Source organism: Miniopterus schreibersii, assembly GCF_964146895.1.
Source record: "Miniopterus schreibersii genome assembly, chromosome: 5".
Taxonomy (NCBI): domain Eukaryota; kingdom Metazoa; phylum Chordata; class Mammalia; order Chiroptera; family Miniopteridae; genus Miniopterus; species Miniopterus schreibersii.
This window is the reverse complement of record NC_138106.1, coordinates 4433486-4449167: the sequence shown is the minus strand read 5'-3', so window position 1 is coordinate 4449167 and position 15682 is coordinate 4433486.

The window sequence follows — 15682 nt, the reverse complement described above, 5'->3', positions numbered from 1 at the left end:
AAGTCCCTGTGGACTGGAGGAGATGTGTGTAAGTCACAAGTCCGGCCCTTGCATGTTTCCTGGCAGCTGGCTAATGACTGAATACCAGCAGATGATTTGGGGGCGGGGGCGTCTAATTCTGCTTCCCGGCGTGTGCTTTGTGTTTTAATAGTTCCTGTCCTGCCTGTCTCTCTAGCACTGAGAACCCGGGATATGCTCAGCGGCTTGCCCAGTGCTGCCTGACCTGGCCCCGTGCCTGCACCAGGAAGCAATCGAGGTCTGTGGAATGAGCCCAGCACAGCACAGGCTGACTGCACCCTGCAGGATGCTGCAGGAGACAGAGATGCTACAAAATCCATTTGTCCTGTGGAAGCAGGGAGTGACGGACTTTCTGCAAGATGCCAGAGAGTAAATATTTTAGGCTTTGCCTCATACGTGCGATCAGTGTTGCACAGACTTCTTTCTTTTTAACCCTTCAAGAATGTTAAGATCATTCTTAGCTTGTGGGCCTCACACAGAGACAGAGAGCAGGGTTTCTCTGAAGGGCTGCAGTTTGTGGACCCCGGTATTAAAGGGCTCCTCATAGATCATTGAATTGATTAAAAGGACTGACCAGAGAGAAGACTCGATGAGTGGTGTGTCCCAGGTGCCCGGCCTCCTGGTCCCACCTCCTCTCCCTGACCGGCTGTCCCTTTTCCCTCCCCTTGCCCTTATTCTGGAAGGAATCTGAAAAACACTGGAATATAAAACACCAGCAGCTAACGTGCGGTTTCCTCCAGAGCAATTTTCACTCTCCCGGGCCTGTAATAAACATTACTGTAAATGCCTCGTAAGTGCCAGGCCTGGGCTGGGGCTGGGGGTTCAGAGAGGATAAACACAGTCTCTCCCGAGGAAGGGAGGGAGGTGAGTGCAAAGCTCCCCAGGTAACATGCCTCGTCCAATGACAGCAGGGTGGTAACAGGTGAAGGTGGGTGTTCACAGGGGGCTTGTGGGGCATGACAGCTCACTCCAACATTGAAAGGTGACCAGGAATTCACCCGGTGCCGGTGGAATTGTGGAGGGAGCCCCGAGGGTCTTCAAGGCATCAAGATGGGTATATGCAAAGGCCAGATGCTGAGACACGAGTGGTTTTCAGGACACTAAGTCCTTTGGCATTTCTGGAGGCTCCTTTTGAGAGGGGACACACTTAGACTGGATGAGTAATGGGGCTGAATCACAAGGCGTGGGCTCTGGGTTAGTCAGTCCTGCCGCATCAAAATACCACTGAGAATGGCTTAAACAACAGATTTATCGTCTCAGGTGTCCAGAGGCTGGAGAGCCCAAGATCAAGGTGCTGGCCGATCTGGCTCGTGGCTAGAGTGCTCTTCCTGGCTTGCAGGGGCTGCCTCCTAACCCGCCGCGTCGGGGATTAGGGTTACAAACTTGTGCATTTGGAGGGACACCAGCCTTCAGCCCGTATGCGATCTTACCTGTAGGAAAATAATTTAGTAGCTCTCCCATTTTATAAAGAGAACCAAACTGACCACTTGTTTGAAATACCGGACAAAAAAGGAGGGACAGGGCTGCAGCCGAGGAGATGAGAACGAACGGTAAGACGCTGCTAAGTGTTGAGACTGGGTGGTGGGCACCTGGAAGTTCATGATTCTGCTCTAACTTTCCAAGGGCTTGGGAGCCTTCATAATAAAAAGAATTTTAAAAACCCTACTACTCATATGGAGACTAAAGTCGAAAAGGAAGAAACCTGAGACAGAGAGAGGAGACAGGTCACCTTGCGGTCCCTCCAGGCAGGGTGACAATGTGCTGCGCTGCAGCGGGGCTCTTTGGGGGGCGGCCGGGTGACCTAGAGGTCTGGGCGGACGTAGCCACGCTGCCGTCCTGAAAGGTCAAGCAGGTCTGTAGTCTTCCCAACAGTTTACGAACAGACCTGTCCCCTCACACCCTTGCCAACAGCAGGTATCACAGTCTCTGATACTTGCTAATCTGATTTAACTTTTATCCCAAGTGTGGGTGAGTTTGTATTTCCTGCAGGCTCGCAGGCACAAAAAGCGAGCTGCTTGGGTCATAAGCATGTGTCTCCATCTCTTGTTCTATCTGCTCTGTCTATTATTTGATACAGTTCTTCAATTTCAGCAAATTTTCCTGTGGTGAATCTAAATATATTTTCTATTTTGCGTTTGTTTGGACGTCTAACCATTGATGATACCACTTTCGTCTGCCTTTCTTAGAGAAAGTATCAACCACGAGCCCTTCATGGGAGAACGATAAGACAATGAAACCCAGCAAAGAGGTGATGATTAACGTGAAAACTCAGAAATTGAGGAGCCAGGGTAAAAGGCCTGGGCTCGGGAATTCACTTACATGTAGAACTAAGACGAAACAAGCCCGAGACCATGGTCGCAGGACAGGCCGAAACTGTTACAAACCCTGACAAAGTAAAAAGCATAGAAACCAAGGACTGGAGGCAGGAGCGGGAGCTGGGAGGCCGCCGGAGAGGGCCCAGCTCATCTTTCAGAGCAAGTGGGCCCTAAAATAGAAACGGGCTCAGGAGGCAGGCCCATCGCAGTGCCCACAGCCTGCCCTCCATGGCAGGGGCTTACTAGGAACCAGTGTGTTTTGAAAAACACATTTATTTATCTGAAGTTTAGAAATCCCTTCATTTTTACTTCAATTCCTTTTTATCGATTAGATTTAATAATTTAATGTATAATTTAATGCTTTGTATTTTTAAAAGTGTCAAAATGAGTTCTTTTATGTCTGAAAGGTTCTTGTACAGAAAATACTTTTTTAAAGTTGATATTTAAATTTTAAAAAATGTATTGTAAAATTTAAAATTTTAAATCAAAGCTTTAAAATATTTTAATATTCAATCTTTTTAAAAATCTAATTTTTCTTAAAGCCTTTTTTACAAATCTTCTAATATATTTAGTAGTCATTTTTAAACAATTCTAAACTTAAAAAATAAAATTTTATTGGACATGCATTTCTTAGTGAGATGTATTGGAATTATTCTTTTCCATTAGATTTTATTTCCTTGAATGAATATTACTTAAGGCTAGAACAGTTTAATGAAAATTAATAGCCAAGAGAGGGAGTGTAGACCACTACCAGGGATGGTTTTGTGGAGCCTAAAGCTCATAGAGCTTTTTCTAATAAAAAATAATGCAGAATTATGAATTCAAAGTAAGATATAAAAGTGAATATTATTTAGAATGAGAAAAAAAACTTACAAATTTTACAAGCTGGTAGATACCATAAACCTCACAAAATCCAGAAAAATAACATGATATTTTTATAAACTGCTTGAGATACCTCTATATCTGTCAGGCAGTTAATTAAAAAACTTTTGGCTGCGTACCTTTCGATTGTTTTTTCACATGACAATTTTGTAGTATATTTTGCTGGAATATAAAGGTAATTCAGCCCAGCGGGTGTGGCTCAGCGGTTGAGCATCAACCTGGGATCCAGGAGATGGTGGTTCGATTCCCGGTCAGGGCACGTGCCCGGGTCAAGGGCTCGATCCCAGCAGGGGGCGCGCAGGAGGCAGCAGATCAATGACTCTCATCACTGATGTTTCTCACCCTCTCCCTCTCTCTGAAATCAATAAAGACATATTTAAATAAGTAAAGGTACTTCAGTCTTTCTCCCTGCATGGTTGGTCAAAATTTGTTCTTTGATAGTTAAGATACATAAAAAATGTGACCGCGCACACAGACGTCCGTCCTTGCTGTTTGTACTAACACAGGAATTGTGGTGAATTTATTTCACACAATTCCCATCAAAACAGAAAAAGTGAAGCCTGGTTTCATTGCGCAGATGGCACTGGGAAGGACGTTCCTGACGGGGGAGCAGCTCCGTCGGGGGTAGGATGGGAGCCAAACCCTCTGCTTACAACTTTTCACGAGGGAAGGAATTTCCCACCAACGAGCTTCTGGCTTGTGAACGTCAAAACCTGCTTCCCCTTCCCCTCCACCTGCTTCTGGTGCCAAGCACCTCAGGACATGGTCATGTCTCATGTTCATGGTCGTATCATGTATGCAGCCACATCACACGTCCTGGGTCATGTCACATGGTCACAGCACATGTTTGTGACCATATCACATGTTCCTGGTCAAGTCATATGTTCATGATCATATCATAGGTTCATGGTCATGTTACATGTTCATGGCCATGTCACATGTTCCCGGTCATGTCTCATGGTCATGATCATATCACAGGTTCATGGTCCTGTCACATGGTCATGTTCGTATGCTGTGGTCGCCACCCTCCCAGCACCATGCCTGGTGGGTGAGCTCAGGGGGAAGCAGGTAGGTGGCTGGAAGCCATTCCCACACCAGACAGCTGCCAGTAGCTCAGGCACACAGGGAAGTCAGCGTGGACCCATAAATGCATCTACTAAACCCAGACCAAGTGGACCCACTGCCAGGTCCCAGCATGCCCCCTGCCAGTCCAACGCCAGGCAAAGGGGAGGCATGGCTGAGGGAGCGGAGTGGAAAGAGGCTATGGTCGTAAGTGATTGTGATCAAAATTACTTTTACAAATTTGACACGTGACTATGTGAAGCCTGGGCTGGACCCCACCCCGCCCCTAGGGAGGGCCTGAAGCTGGTCTCCTGGGCCGGGTGGGGCGCCGCCTCTGGGCCGTAGTAAGTCCTGGGCTTGCACATGTGCCTTAATGATGGCCGAGGGCATCTCTACACTAAACGCCACAGCACCGTCCCGGTAAGTTCGTCTAAGCCCAACCTGTACATGTAGAAGAAACGAGTGACTCGGTTGACAAGGACAGCAGGCAAGACTGTGAGAATAATGGATTTATAGTGTTCAATTACCTTTTGGCAAAAATCAATGACTGTTTTTCCCACAAGTAGAAGAACTTATAAACACTCAATTATCTGCAATACTCTTTCAAGTATGGACTTTCCCGTCTCCTTGAAGCCACGTAAAACCTGCAGCTTGGCCCACCAGTGAGCGCACTGGCCACAGCTTCCTCTGGGGACAGAGCAGAGGATGCACCATGGCTGGCGTCCCCAGCGTGCTTTCTGCAAATACTGAGCGCTGGTGTTCTGTGACAGGTGGACGGCGAGGTGAGGCCTTGGACTTGCCCAAAGTTGTTGCCCGGATGAAACGGGGCCACACTCAGGGTTCCACCTGGCCTCTGCTCTACTGTCCGAGGACCCTCCTTCCTCCCGCACCAGAGGCAGAAGAGGCACAGCTGCAGGTGACCACGGCCCTTCCCGGTTAGGAAACATGCCGACACGGGCCCAGCGATCCGTGTCTGCCCCACATGTTGTACCCCTAAACAGAGATACAGATGTAAGACTAGGGAGGGTGGAAGCCCGTGTGGGTCCTGGAGCCTGGACTAGCCGGCCTTCCTCTGGCACAGTGAGGGGTCCCTGTGTGGGGTGCATCGCTGGAGGCCTCCAGGTGGGCGAGGTGCAGCCTTCCTCTGTAGGGGGGAGCAGGGTACTGGTGGTAAGTGATGCTCGCGGCTTCTCCAGAGCATCGACTCTGCGGGAGGACCAAGGGATGGTGCGGGGCCCGCCGTGGGCCCCAGGCGCTGTGCGAGGCCCCGTAGCCTTTCCTTTAAGCGGGGCTGGACGCTCACACATCACGTGATGCTGGGAATGAAACCATGAAATCGTGAAACCGAATCGCCCTCCTGGGTCACTGTGGGTGGAGAGGGACTGCTGGCCAGCAGAGGGTGAAGACCGTGAAGTGGGTGTCGCAGAAAGCGGGCTGTTGGGGCTCCAGTTAAGAAGCAACTCTTCTTAGCAAATAAGGTTGAAAATGGCTCTTTCATTGTCCCCACCTGCTGCATCCCCAGCCTAGCAATCGGGAGACAGACCATCGCCCGAGACAGCCAAGCCAGCCCCGGGTCTGACACAGGTGCCCAACGGCCTGGGAACACACAAAAGGGGCGAGTTTGGGAAGAAAGGGGGGCGGCTTCGCGCTTCAGGCGGTGCAGGCCTGACTGACCCCTGGACTCCCTCCCTCGGTGAAAGCTGCCCGGAGGCTCCCTGGGCCACTCTGTCCCGGGGGCCGGCCCCACGCGGGAGCGAGGCCCACCCTCGGGGGGGCAGATCCTGCCTCTCCACCTTGGCACCCGCCGGCAGTGTTTTCCTCCTTCCTTTTAAGCTCTTGCTTTGAAATCTTAGGAAATGGAGCCCAGGCTCTGAGCGTATCTCAATGTTTTTAGTTCATCGCAAGCCGTGCCAAGGTTTTTATTTTTAAATGCGGGGCTTAAAATATATCTTCCTCAGCTCCGAGCCAGGCGGGGGGAGCCAAAGCAGAGCGCCGGCATCCTCAGAACATATGGCCCGTCGCCGCCTCCGGAACGAGGGAAGGCTCAGGGAAGAAAGGAAGTTCTGGAACGAAATAAAAATGCAGGTTTATTGCGTGCAAATGGGCAAAGCCTCATGCCACTGAAAGCTGTTTTGAGAGAGAGAGAATTTAAACTATAGAGTTGATGGAAAAGAGAAAAAAAAAAAGGAAAGGGGTAGGGAAGACATTCCCAAAACTGGCCTAGGCACTGGTGACCTGAACGCCCTACTGAGAATGGACACAGGACACAGGAAGGAGGGAGAGGCGCCGCCAATAAATGCAGCATGTAATTTGGGACATAGCCGAACATGCACAGGCCGCTCGCAGTGAGGCTCCTCCCCGGGATGGGCCCCCTCGGCCCCAGCGGTGCTCAGCTCAGTTCCTTCTCTTTCTGCGGCTTTAGGTTTCCACCGTCCTCCGTTTTCATTGTGCCGCTGGGTCCTTTAAAGCATCCTGGTTGCACCGCCAGATACAGTCGCAAACTAAGGTCACCTACACGCGGGGGACCCCTTAAACAGCTTACGGCGCTTGAACTATTTTTAAGGTTTACTTTCCAGCATCTTTTGATGTTCTCTGTATTTGTTTGTTTGTTTGTTTGTTTGTTTCAATCTTCTGGTTATTTAGTCTAAAATCCGTAACTCTCTCCCCATGCGTTTAGCACGCTGGGAGTTCCCAGGTCTCTCTTCTGCTTCCAGCGAAGGCTACATTTTGTATTATTGTGATTAAGGATGTGACCATGTCCGAGAGTAAGGAATCTTAAGTAGTGCTATTGGAAAAATCAACATTTTAGACACTTGAATTTATTATTGGAGTTAGAGTGTCATCAGAAAAAAATGTGCACAACCAACAGGGACTGTCGGTAGTGTAATTGCAGAGGTATTAGGTTAATATATAATGTATAAGCCTGTGTAACGGAGAGTTTTTATTCATCATAAAATTTTCAAATGACTCGCAGATGTGCAGCCCTTGCAGCTGTTTCTCCCTCGCTAATGGCCTTAGGCTCTGACTCAGAGAGATATTTTGTGCCAGCGGATTCTGGCAAGGACTCCGGTCCTTGTGATACTCCCCGGGAGGAAACCATTCATTGTCAGCAGGGGTGACGATGACGAACCAATAAAACGCCGAACGGGGAGGGGCTGGTGGAGGGAGAAGGCTGGGGCCTGGCGTGCCAAGAGGACTGTTTTGGAGCTGATTTCAAAAAGAAATGTATGGACCTCAAAATTCTTCCTGTTGATTTACGCAAATCTGTTTCTATTTACAAAGTATACTCCCCCCCCCCCCCCCCCCCCCCCGACACAGCCGGGCTGCCCTGAACGCCAGCCTGAAGAACTGCACTTGGAGAGTGGATTCCCCGCTGCGCCCACGGCGCCCACCACGCCCTCACCGCTTGGGCAAGAAGCGTCTGTCCGAGTTCCACTGTGCAGACCTCCTGATGGTCCCGGGTCACGCCGGCCTCCGGGGCGGAACTGCTCAAATTGACCCTGAAGGGATCACCCAAGGGTGCTAGCGAAAATGCTGATTCCTGGCTTGGAGGGGGGGTGGGAGCTGTTGGGACCAAACATGCAAGTGAGGAGACTGATCTTACTCAGGCTGCTGCAGGAAGGACAGGCCCCACCCAAAGATGGGAGTCTTGCCAGGGTGGTCTCGCCTTGGACTTTTGGGGGGAAGGCCACGAGTCACTGGCAGGGTGACCTGGAGCGTCAGCGTCAGCAGCAGAGGCCGTCCAGTCAGTCAGAAGGGGAATTTTCACCTGTGTCCAGCTGGTTTCACGGGACAACGCTAACCTCAGCTAAGCGTTCATGAGACAAAGAACAGGAGACGGGGGTCCGTGTGTAAAAGGATCTTCAGTGAGCCCCGTGGGGATGGTGGTGAGGGGCGGACGGCAAGTCCTTCCTGCACTGCACAGGGAAGGGGGGCTTCCCGGGTCCTGTTTCCTGGGATTCAGCTAAGATCTACCCTTTTCAGAGCCAATAATCCGCATTTCGGACAAATGCCCAGTGACCCGAGGCAGGTGGAACTGGCCCAGACTTGGGGAAACTCTGCTTTGGGGGGTTGGACCGGCGCAGGTGCTGCCTGTTACCCCTAATATCACTTTGTCCTTTCGTGGTTGGTGTTCTCCGGCCCGTCCCCTCTCACCTCAACTTGGTCTGGCCAGAACCGCCCCAGGTGTCCCCAAGACAACCCTTGATGCTGGCGAGGTGGCAGCTGCGCCCGTAGGGCACAGGCCGCTTCCTGCGGCTTCCTCCCGTCCCTGCGCCTGGCCAGGGCCAGCGGGATACAGAGAGCGGCCAACAGGGCAACCCGAAGGTACTCCCTGGGCACCGGCTCCAAGCTGCGGCCAGGGGATGCTGCAGGGCTGGTTCCTAGCCCCTGGTGACCAGGGGCTGGCTGCCCATCGGGGAAGGACAAGGGAGGGAGCAGACTCTGGGAGGCAGGTGAGAGCATGAAGCTGTGGCAAAGGGGGAGGGACCTGGCTCGTGGTGACGGGGATAGAGCCCCTCCACTCCCACACACGCTTCACTCCGACCCTGTGGATTCGGACAGCGCCTCCCGTTGGCCGGCCCACCTGGAAGGCAGACGGGGGGAGCCCAGGGAGCATCCTGTGCAGGTGGCCCTCAGGGTGCAGAGCAGGTGGGAGGAGGTGATAGCAACAATGTGTGTTATGCAATAATTAAAACCTAACAGGGCTGTTTTAAAACATAAAGCAGTAACAGGGAGAAACAGCTAAGGCAGCTGACTTACTTGTGACCCATCTCTCACCTCAAGTTGGCCGGAGCTCTGGCCTTCTCTCGAGGGTGTCCTGGGACGGTGCATCGCCTGTGTAGCCACGGGGAAAGGCCCCCAGGCTCCCAAGGTGCTGTGTTGAGACCTGGGGGTGGGTGCAGGACTGATCGGGCCCAATGAGGGTGTGCTGGTCAGTGCAGGTCCACGGGGTGAGGGCATGGTCTCCCACAGGACTGCTCTCACGCCAGACACTGCCCAAACTTTAGGGGTCCCAACCACTGGTGCTTCTGACAAGTGGCAATTAATTTCAGGGGTTCCCACCACCTCTTCTGGTTCAGTCATTTGCTAGAATAGCTCAGAACTCAGGAAAGCGCTATAGTTTTACCATAAAAGATACAAATCAGGACCAGCCCAAAGAAGGAACCCACAGGGCGAGATCTGGGAGGGCCTCTAGTGCAGGGCCTCTGTGCCCTCAGGTGCCATCTTCCTGGCACATCCGTGTGTGTCGCCAACCAAGAGGCTCACGTGGGTCTCCGGTGTTTGGAGTTCTTATTGGAGGCTTATTATGTGGGCAAGATTAAATCACTAGTCACATGATTGAACCCAAGCTCCAGCTCCCCTCCCTGGAGGTCAAGAGGTTGGCCTGAAATCACTTGGCTCAGAGTCCCAGCCCTCCGAACCCCTGGTGGTCTTTCTGGCCTGAGAGGCCGTCATCCTGAAGCTATTTAAGAGCTGCCCTGACCCACCCCCTTAGCATAAACTCAGCTGAAGAGTTAGAGGCTGCCTCCCAGGAACTGGGGACAAAGGCCAAGTCCTCTGTTATCTAACCAACATCTCCCAGCAGCTCCGCAGGGACAAAGGAGACCCCCACATCACCTCCGAGAGCTGCCCTGGCAGTCACACGCCTGTGCGGACGCTGGAGGGTGGTGATGTGTCTAAAACTGTTCCCCTGATGGCCCAAAGCTCAAAAAGGGGTCAGGAGAAAACCCCAGTCCTTCCCGGTGCCTTGGTGGGAAATGGCCTCTGCTGCCGGGTCTCCTGGCGGGGATGCTGGTTTTGCCAGCGCAACAACCGAACAAGTCTTTCCAGGGCTGCCATGCTTCTTCTTCATGATGCCATATGTTTGGGCTTTAAATAGCATTCTTCTGAGCAAACATCACCTCGGGGACTTGACTTCCTTGTAATTCTTTAAAGGGATCCCGGTTTGTAGTCTCAGGAAGTTAACTCTTTTAATTTATTGAGATGCTTGGGGGTGAGATAAATCCATCTATGCGGGCAATCTGTGTGAACACTGTCGCCACAGCGGGCAGTGTGGGTGACACGCTCACTGTAACTGAGGGAGTCACCCGGGGGTGACAGGATGGAGGGAACCGGCCTCTGGTGCCTTCCTTCCCCACAGCCTCGGGGTGTCCTTCTGGGTGAGATTCTTAACTGGTCAGTGCCTCTGTTTTCCCATGAGAGGGGATTAACAACGCTTGCTCCCGCCGCAGGGAAATATCATGACAGCTGGGATCTGTTTGAAACTCCTTAAGGGGGGCTGGGGAAGGATGGGAAACAGATGAAATAAAATTGGTAAAGTGTTGATAAGTTTACAGCTACACGATAGGTGCACAGAGCTTCATTATTCTCTTCTCTCTACTCCTGTGCATGTGAAAATTTTCCAAAAAAAGAAAAAAAAAATTACAAAACAATCCCGACCCCCGCCCGTCTCCCGCAGGACAATGCCTCCAACTGGAGCCATCCTCAGCGCACCTCCGGCCCCCGAGCAGGATCCGCACAGACGCAAGCCGAGTCGGACTCTGGCCCTCGAGTTACTGCATCACACCTTGAGCGCTGCCGACAAGGAGACAGAAAACAGATTAGGGCCCATGGGGAGAGTGGCGGTGAAAGGCGGTAAAACTTCCAGAGCGTAGGATGCTGCCCAGAGGGGCCGATCTTCGTGTGACAAACTGGCGGCCCATCTGGGCAAACCGGTGATGTAGGCAATAAATCTGCAATATATCAAAAATATATTGCCTGGAAGCTGACAGTTTATTTCTGAAGTTCCATATGTGTAATATTTCCAGTCTCCTAAATGGAAAATAATAAATTTTTATTTATAAATCACTGGTGCCCAGATGAGCTCACTGAATAAAAATAAGCTGCCACAGAAGCTGGTTAATTTCTGCCAACCCGACACCGGGTAACAGTGATTTACTGAGTTTGGGGAACGGGTGGGCCAAAGGGAGAAGCCAACACACTGAAGACGTTGAGCCGATCCCAGCACGAAGTCTATATTGTGGAGATGCGGTGGTGTTTATGAAACATACAGCACTGAACTACGTGCCCTAAAAGTAATCAACAAACCTGTCCCTTCCTGAAAGAAGTACGTTTGAGAAGATACATGGCTGGCTTCCTGCAAACCCCTGAGCTTTCTATAATAGTATAAGGAGAATTAGCTAAAGACCAGTAATAGATCTGCTGAAAAATCTCATAAAGGACCTTGTTGTTATGTCAGAAACAGGCCTCCGTGTTCTGGATGTAAGTTCGGCTCAGACGGTGGCACTGGCTGGGGAGGGAAGCACAAGGTGTCATTCCTCGGAAACTGTGATGGGATCCACCTCTCACGATGACCCCGAAGAAAGGCGATATGGATCTTGCCGAAAGTGGGAAAAAAAAAAGTGCCCCAAATGACTCTGCAGCTGAAAGACCCCCTGATTTCCCTAAGACAGAACGAACATGAGTGTACAGAGAGGCCTTTGGTAGTTCAGGGTCGCTGATGATAGAAACCAGACGGGAGTGGAAGCTGATCCCTTTGGTGAAGGGGCGGTCAGTCAGTGCAAGTAAGGCTTACAGGGGGACCTTTGATTAAGTAAGAAATACTGTTAAAAAGAAAATTAGGGCCCTGGCTGGGTAGCTCAGTTGGTTAGAGCGTTGCCCCGATATACCAAGGTCGCAGGTCTGATCCCTGGTCAGGGCACATACAGAAGCAACCAATGGCGCGTAGATAAGTGGGGAAACAAATCCATGTTTCTCTTTCTCTCGTTTCCTCTCTCTAAAATCAATCTTTTTAAAAAGAAAACTTTGAAAACCTTTATGTATAATTACGCAAATCTAAGCTAGTTATAAATGATCCCGTCTCGTTGCTAAACAGGCCCCTAACGATTCTTACTAGGCAGGAGTCTGTGTGCCCCGTTCCTGTTGAGAGGAGGAGACCCCGGCGGGGTGAGGCCGCGCCCCGACCTCGCTGTGCCGGGGCTGCCGCGGGCCTGGAACTTGTCTGGACAGTTTTCTCCCCTGAAAATGACCCGGATTCCTTCTGGCCCTAGAATTCGTGGGCACATTCTGTCTTCCGGTAACGAGTTCATTCTTTAATCTCTCCACTGATTCTGATTTATATTTGCACATAACAAAGGTTTTTTATTTATCTGCAAATACATGCGGATGGAGCGGAAACAAGAGTGCTGTCCAGTCCGACAGGCAGCGAGAGACATGGTGAGACAGACACCGAGGAGGCCGCTCTCCAACCGAGCTTGCAGGTCCAGCCCAGGCCTTTGCTCTCTCTCTCTCTCTCTCTCTCTTTGAAAACATGCTGCAAAAAATGAAACTGTTCTCTGGTGTCTCAAAAGATGGTAAACATTCATTTCAGGGAGATTAGGAAAACAGCCAACAATGAGGGGGCAAGAAGAAATAGAAATTTCTTAGCTCGATGCTCCTTTTTGTGCTAACTTTGTCCCAAGTGCAGGAGGTCAGTGTCCAGCTCTGCCCCGTCTCCCTTGGGCATCCACCTTTTGCCCCCCAGGCGGGGCCACAGCAGATCTATGTCCCTGCAAAGGTCAGTGTGGCCAGCTGGCGGGCGAGGAGGTGACAGAGGGTCTGGGGGCCAGACCACTGAATCTCTGCCCCTTGTCCCTTTCCGTCCCCGCCCTCCCACCCCACCCCTACTCCTCCTCAGCCAGGTGGCGGCTACAGGCCCTCCAGGTGGGAGTGTCCGAGTGGGAGGTGGAGGACCTGAGAGGGTGAGAGGGCAACTCTCCCAAGGACACACGGACTACTGTGAGCACATAGGAAGCTGCACTACAGGACTTGAAAACATGTTTTCTGTAGCTGATCCTCAGCTTATGACCCTCATAATCCCTAGTCTAGAACCATGGGGTGAGCGGCTAACCTGGGTTGTCCACAGAGGCCTTGGCCATCCACAGAAGGAAGGTGCAAGTGGGGCAGTAAACAAATCCTGCTCTCCCAAAGGCCTCAAAGTGCCACTACAGGGGTCTAAACAGAGATGAAAAGGAGTACTGTCTTTGTGAATGTTCTCCAGAGAAACAGAACCAACCCAATGAAGATATATGTGTGTATTTATATATATACAAATATTTTTATCTAGCTAGCTATCAAGAGATTGATTTTAAGGAATTGGCTCATGCCATCGTGAGTGTTGGCAAGTCTGAAATTTGCAGGACAGGTTGGCAGGCTGAAAATTCTGGTAAGAGTTGATGCTGCCACGCTCTGCTGGTAGAATTCTTCAGGGGACCTCAGTCTGTTTTCTCATAAGGCCTTCACCTGATTAGATGAGGCCCACCCACATCATGGAGGGTAACCTGCTTTACTCAAAGTCTACTGATTTGAATGTTAATCTCATCTAAGAAATACCTTCACAGCAACATCTAGATTTATGTTTAAGCACACAACTGGACACTCTAGCTCAGCAGGTGGACACATGAACACTACTCATCACAGGTACCAAAGCTCAGAAAATACCATCTGCCTCACACAGCTAAGGCCACGCCCCCAGTGCCAGCTGCACACAGTTCTGGCTTATTGTGCTTCCTTCCACCTGTCCGAGGGACGTGCGCACATCTGGCTCAGGTCCAGTCTGTCTCTGTCCCGAACCCCAAGCCCTCTTTTGTTGCGTAGTTTGGTGTCTCCATTGTGACTTGCTCGGTTCTATTGTTGGTTATCGTGTTTCAACTGTTCATTGACTTAGTAAAGAAATTCTCTCTGGCTCTTTTCTTTCCTTCTAACATACAACAGAATTATTATTCAGCCTTAAAAGGGAAGGAAATTCTAACCCATGTTACAACATGGATGAACTCTGAGGACAGCATGCCAAGTGAAATAAGCTGGTCACAAAAGGACAAAGGCTGCCCAATTCCCCTCAGGAGAGACGCCTGGAGACATCATAGAGACCCAGAGCGGAACTGTGACTACCAGGGTCTGGGGGAGTGGGAGGGGGAAGGGGGCCTGCTCAATGGGCACAGAGCCTCCGCTGCGTGAAGAGGGAGCTCTGGGGGCCGTGGCGGGGTTGGCAGCACAGCACTGTGAGTGTGTCCAAGGTCACTGAGCTGTACGCTTACAAATGGTCAAAACGGCAAACTTTATACGTGTATTTGACCACAAACATGTTACGCAGCTTCCAAACATTTGGGGATTTTCCAGTTATCTTTCTGCCCTTGGTCTGCATTTTAGTCCCACCGTGGTGGGAGGACTTGCTTTGTGTGACTTAAATCCTTTCCAATTCCTTGATACTTGAGCGCGCCTGCCGGCTTGCTCTGTCCTGCTGTGGGTCATCACGTTTCAACGGCTCACTGACCTCATCCAAAAATGACCCCTTTGAACAACTGGCTTTTATCAGACTCTAGAATCCAGCAATTTGAAGAATTCTTGGAGCATACACTTTATTACAACATTTGAACAGTTTCTGGCGGGCGGTGTGAGAGACCCTGGAGGAGGGTCCCTGAAAATCGAACTCCAGTCCGAACAAGCAGGTGAGCTTGCATCTAACATGTAGCACCCAGCTCGGGACCGTGCACCTGGTGAGGCCTTCAGTAGAAATTAATAAGCGAGTGAGAGACGTGAGTGAGGAAAAGGAAACTCTAAGAGGCCCTGCAGATAACTAACGAGAAATCAGCTTCAAGAACTTCCTTCTCTGCGCCGTCGAACTCCAACCAGCGACTCCCAGAGTGTGGTCCACGAGCACAAGGACCCCCAAGACCCACTCAGGGAGTTCGTATGGTCAAAGCTATTTTTATAATAACACTGTGACGTTACTTGCCTTTTTCATAGCGGCATTTGCAATGCTGGCCCAGAGAGACGATGGGTGAAACCTGGGCTCCTCTGCACAGATGGACGGACGCGTAGTGACACCAAATCCTACTGCTCATCGCTCGGCTCTTCCTTACCGGGCACTCACTGTAAAATAGGACAGTTTCACCACGAAGGTCCTTGATGAAGCAGAAATTATTAATTTTATTAAGTCTTGACTACTGAAGGGGCAACTTTTTAATATTCTGTGCAAGGGGCTGGGAAGAACACATCCCATTCTCTGCAGTCCCAGGTCCAGCGGCTGTGGAGCAAGAGCCCCGCTGGCTCGGCCGCTGTTTTTCATGGAACACCTTTTTTTTTTTTTTTTTACCTGAAAGAACAATGGACACCATAAAGCCACAGGCAGAGTATGTGTTATGCGTGGCCCTACAGAGCAGCGTTTTCCAGCCCGGGGGGGCCAGGATGTGGGGGCCCCTCCACCCACCTGACTGCCCCCACTGTGCCCCCCACCTCCCAGCCCGACGGCACCTGCTGTCATGAGTATGTCTATGAACACTTACATGTGGCTTTTTATTTCACACACTAAACACGGTTGGGCCAGAATGCCGGTTCCGTGCACCGCCCGCCCTAAGATCGAATTC